The sequence below is a fragment of the Macaca fascicularis genome, chromosome 3 (genome assembly GCF_037993035.2).
Source record: "Macaca fascicularis isolate 582-1 chromosome 3, T2T-MFA8v1.1".
Taxonomy (NCBI): Eukaryota; Metazoa; Chordata; class Mammalia; order Primates; family Cercopithecidae; genus Macaca; species Macaca fascicularis.
Genome location: NC_088377.1, coordinates 95,320,935 through 95,326,934, shown reverse-complemented (window position 1 = coordinate 95,326,934; position 6,000 = coordinate 95,320,935).

Sequence of the window (6,000 nt, the reverse complement as noted above, 5' to 3'; positions counted from 1 at the left end):
GAGACTTTCCACAAAGATGTTGACAATTATGGTGTCTATGTATAGGATCCCTTTGATGTGAGTGCTGGGCATTGCATTGGGTTTCTTGTTGCTGCCTCTCACAATAACCCTGCAAGCTAAGTAGTATTGATTCCATACTTTCTGATGAGGAAACTGAGGCTCGCAGAAGTTCAGGATTTCAGGTAGTAAATGGCCAAGCTAGAATTAGAAGCCGGGTGCACCTGGCTCATGACTTTGACCTTTCCATTGGCCCAACCTCTCTCTACTGCTGATTGAGAGTGGCTTAGTGTGTTATGCCTTCAGGGGAATTTGCTTTCTTTTTCAGAAAGTACTGGAAATGAGTCTGAAAGACTGTCTTTCTAATGATGGCTTTATAGACACCTGGATAGGCAAGGGAGTCATATTTGGGGGCAGCAATCTGCTTGGTATCCTTCGGCCAACCTCCCAATGACCCTGTGTGGGCATCAGAGAGCCCCAGCCTCCCACACCTCTGCTTAGGGCCAAGCAAAAGGTCCTGAGTCAGAGCTGACAGATGGTGTCACATAGTGTCCCCAAAAGTAAGAATATGCCTACCAATCCCTTTCCATGCAGGGTGAGATCCCAAAGTCAGAGCAAAATAAGGGGCAAGGAGAGGCGGGGTAAAAGGAGAAATCAATAAAGGAGTCTGTTTTTCTTAAAAAAATAAAAAATCCTTTGCACAGACTGTGAATGATAAAGCCTCCTGGCTTCAGGAAATTGATTCTGGCAGAAATCTTGGTTCAGTTCGATTCTTTTGGTTCCCATAGGGATCTTTGGGTGATAATAAAAGCTCTGTGTCTGGAGCAAACATGGAGCCACAACAATTATTTGCGAAGTGAATGTCTAGTCATTTGGAACCAGAAATATATAGAAATAAATGCAGCATGAGTATCAAAAGCAAAAGTCAAGGGGCATAACACACTTAACTAGAAACACCTATATGCCCTCCTGTGCGTAAGCACACCCAGAGAAGTCCTGGGCTCTTTATCTGTCATTTGAGTATGTTGCTTTCCTGCCTGGGTGTGTGTTCGGCTGATGACACCATACCATTTCAGCCTACTCCCCTTCTGCTGCTATCATGGGCAGGATGTAAAGAACCAGGATTCATTACATTTGGACTATAAACTTTTGCATACAGTACTTCAATGCAAATGTCCTAACAGCCATATGAGATGCTCATTATTTCTTGTACACATTTCACTCAGGAGGCAATGTGACTTCAAGAACGTAATTGACTTGTGCTGGCTCACACAGCTAAGTGTCAGAGCAGATTCAGTATATCCCCAAGCCCATGGTGAATGGGGTGTATTGGTTAGGACCCATGGACCAATTTTTTAATTTCAGCTCTACTACTAAATATTAGTGTGAGCTTGGGAAAATCTCTTCCCCTCCCAGAGCCTCAGTTTCTTCATTTATAAAAAAGAAGATATTGGCTTCAATTTTGTCGGCAAACACTTTCATCTAATAGTCTGTGGTTTTATTATCCTATGTAGCCACTGCTGGTCTCATAAATAAGACACTATAAATGACTCACATCACATGTATTCTTCTGCAAATTATACGTACGTATTTTTGCTTAACAACATCTTCCTGAGTCATCCATGTTGTTGCCTATCGCCATTTTACCATTTTACATATTCGATAGGATCATACTGGATGATTATACTCAATGTCTTTATCCTTTCTACTATTTACTCCAGGCACACATTCAAGTGATTTCTGGGTTTTCTGCTTTTTTGAACAATGCAGCTCAATAATAAACATCTAAACATGTCTCCTGGTGCATACATGTAGGAATTTTTCTGGGGTATGTATCTAAGGAGTGGAGATGCTGGGTTGTGTTTATTAGGTAATGCCATTTATTTCCAAAGTAGTTACCCTCCACTGGGAGTAAAGGAGAGTTCGTGATGTTTCACATTTCTCAATACTTAAAAATTTTGCCAATGTCATGTTATAAATATTGTTTCATTCTGCATTTCCCTAATTATGAATAGGTTAAGGTTTTTTTAATGAGCTGTTTGTATTTCTTTTTTGGTGAAATGTCCATGTCTTTGGAGTTTTTCTAAAGGGTTCTTTGCATTTTCTTACTGTTTGCAGTTCTCTGTTCTCGAATCTTCTGTCAGGTACTCATGTTGCAAATATCTCGAACACATCATGGCTTACCTCATTCTCTTTTTGATATCTTGTAGTGAACAGAAGTTATTTACCATAACAGTGAATTTATTGATCTTTTACAGGGAGTGTTTTTTTTTAGGGTCTCAGGAAGTCCTTCTTTAAGGAAATCTCCTTGAGAAGGTAAAGAAATTATCCTATATTGTCTTCTAAGTTTTACAGTATTGCTTTTCATGTTTAGATATTTGATTCACCTGGGGACTTTTATTTTTGTGTATAATGTGAAGTAGGGGCTCAATACCATTGTTTTCGATACGGATAATCAATTATCACAGCCTCATTTATTAAATGTATGCACACTTAGGCCGGGCGCGGTGGCTCAAGCCTGTAATCCCAGCACTTTGGGAGGCCGAGACGGGCGGATCACGAGGTCAGGAGATCGAGACCATCCTGGCGAACACCGTGAAACCCCGTCTCTACTAAAAAATACAAAAAACTAGCCGGGCGAGGTGGCGGGCGCCTGTAGTCCCAGCTACTCGGGAGGCTGAGGCAGGAGAATGGCGTAAACCTGGGAGGCGGAGCTTGCAGTGAGCTGAGATCCGGCCACTGCACTCCAGCCTGGACCACAAAGCGAGACTCCGTCTCAAAAAAAAAAAAAAAAAAAAAAAATGTATGCACACTTGCTCCCAAGCCATCTATTCTGCTCTATTAGTTAATCTTTAAAATATTAGTGTGCCAATACTTCTACAGGTCTTGTAATAAATCTTGACATCTTATAGGAAAAATGCCCTTATCTCATGTTCTTCTGACTTATCTTGATTATTCTTTACCTGTAAAAATTTTACATTGTCAAGCTCCATCATAAGTCTTACTGAAATTTGGATTAAAACTTTAGATAAATTTGAGAACTGATATTTTTATATCTTGTTAAATTTATTACTAGGTTCTTGTTTACAGTTTTATTAATGATTGCAATAGACATGCAATTTTCCTTTATTGCATTGATCCTACTGAGCTCTTGGTATTAATGTTGCAGTCACCTAAAGAAATGAGTTTATTTGCTATTCTTTAGATGTTTGTGTAAGACCGGAATAATCAGTATCTTGAATGTTCAGTAGGAAAAGCTTATACAACTGTATATATTGTTTTCTTCAAGGGAAGATTTTTAAAAGTTGTTAATCCAACTTCTTTCCAGGGGATGACTGTTATTTCTATTTCTTCTTGGATCAGTTCTATTTTTTCTAGGAATTTAGACATTTTATCAAAGTGTCCAAATGTATTGACAAAGTTTGTTTATAATATCCCCATTACCTGTTTACCCTCTGCAGCTTCTGTAATTTGCCATTCCTTATCTTTTATACCTTTTCTCTTATCTCCTGATTAAGGTTTCAAATAACCAACTGATATGGTCTGGCTGTGTCCCCACCCAAATCTCATCTTGAATTCCCACGTGTTGTGAGAGGGACCCTGGTGGGCAGTAATTGAATCACGGAGGCAGGTCTTTTCCATGCTGTTCTCGTGATGGTGAATAAATCTCATGAGATCTGATGGTTTTATAAGGGGGAGTTTCCCTGCACAAGCTCTCTGTCTGCTGACATTCATGTAAGATGTGACTTGCTCCTCCTTGCCTTCGGCCATGATTGTGAGGCCTCCCCAGCCATGTGGAACATAAGTCCATTAAGCCTATTTTGCAAATTGCGCAGTCTCAAGTATGTCTTTATCAGCAGTGTGAAAAAGCACTAATACACCAACTTTGACTTTGTTGATCTACTTGTTTTCTGTTTCATCAATTTCTGCTCATTATTCCCTTCAAATTGGGGTGGGGGAACTATTCTGTTACTTATATTCCTGATATAGATATTTATTGATTTTTGGCTTAATGAATGCATTTTAGACTAACAGCCAAAAAAAAAAAAAAAAAAAAAGTATCTCTAGAACTGCTTTAGTCATATTCCACATGCAATTTGTAGCATATAATTGTTCTATTTTTTCTCAAATTTTCATCGTAAATTATGAATATTTAAAACTGTTTCATTTGTGTTGATTTCCAACAAAAGGATTTTCAATCTTTAAGGTTGTTCCCCCCCACCCCCAAGAATTGCCATTTGGCTCTAGGTATGATCAATTATTTCCTTTAACAAATATTGGGCACCCACATGTGTCAGGTACTGTTCTAGATGCTTAGGTTACATCTGTAAATAAAATAGGCCAAAAAGTCATGCTTTCTTGGAGCTCATGTTCAAGTTTTTGTCTTTTTGGAGGCAGGGGTCTCACTCTGTTGTCCAGGCTGAAGTTCAGTGGTACAAATCACGGCTCATTGCAGCCTCAACCTCCTGGGCTCAAGTGATCCTCTCACCTCATCTTCCCAAGTAGCTGAGAATACAGGCACATACCACTCTGGCTAATTTTTTGTAGAGACAGGGTTTTGCCATGTGCCCAGGTTGGTCTTATGATACTCCTGGGCTCAAGAGTTCTGCCTGCCTCTGCCTCCCAAAGTGCTAGGATTACAGGCATGAGCCACTGTGCCTGGCCAGGAGCTCATGTTCTACTGTCAACTCTTGGAAATGTCCCATATACCTGAGTAGAATGTATATTCTTTACTTGTTGGGTTCAGTTCTACATATGACTGTTAAGTCAAATTGCTTTTATTACTCAAGTCATGCATTTCCTTACCGATCTTTTTGCTTGCTTATTATCTCAATTTCTAAGGAGAGGTATATTAAAATTTCCTGCTGTGATTGTTCATTTGTCCATTATTCTTGTTTCTAATTACTATCTAAAAGCCATATTCTTTTAAAAGACAAGAAACTGATGTTCAAGAAACATGACCTATTTCACTAAGTTTGTAAAGGATGGATTATGGATTCCAGTGTAGTTGTCTCTATTATGACAATATTAATTGTGCAACTGTTGTCATCTGTTTTGCCTAATATCTACACCCAATAATAACACACCAGTTCCTTCCCATCCTTTGGGAAATCCCTTTTCCCAGACTTTTAATCAAATTACCAGAGTTCCTTGCTCCCTGTTCAGCAGCAAACGTGTCAATGGCTCATCACCATAGTATCCTGAGCCACACACTGAAATCAGTTCAATGAGTCCCACCCCGGACATATGTATCTGTCTTTATCATATTGCCTTCCAATAAATTCATACGGTCACTAGCCATGTCTGAAAGTACCTACCAAGGATATGTTATGAGGTTAATTATTGTTTAGCTGTTTGACAAGGGTATTTTCCCCTATCATATTTATCTCATCTGATGATGTCCTGCATTTCCTTGTTATTTCTCCTCCATGACTGGAAAACATAAACTGTCTTTTAGTCCTAAAAATAACTTTTATTGCCATCTGGAATGTACTGCATTGTTGAATAAAGTGTGGTTTATTTCAAAAAATCATTAAGCAGTACTAATTTCCAGGAACTGTGCTAGGAGGCACTGTGGATTCAGAATGGAGTAAGACATGTTCTTTTTATGAAGAACAGAATAGAGTGGGGGGAAAGTCATGTTGATAAATGTGTGCAATGGGGTTATGGGCATGTGGGCAGTGGGAGGCAATGCACTCAACCAATGGCAGGCAGTCAGGAAGGCTTCACAGAGGAGGTGACATTTGAGTTGCATCTGAAATACATACTAAGAAAAGCATATTCCAGGAGGGGCAAAAAGCATCTGCAGAGAAGACACATTATTCCTCACACATAAAATTTTCAAAGTGATTTTTACTCTTTTTCTTTTTGCGGCTATATTCCCATTTCTTCTTGACACTCTAATCAGGGTTTACAAATATGTGGCACCTGCACTGCCACTCTCCCCCTTCTCCCTCCCATTGGCAGGCATCTATAACTGAAGACAGAATTCTTTCCTAAAGA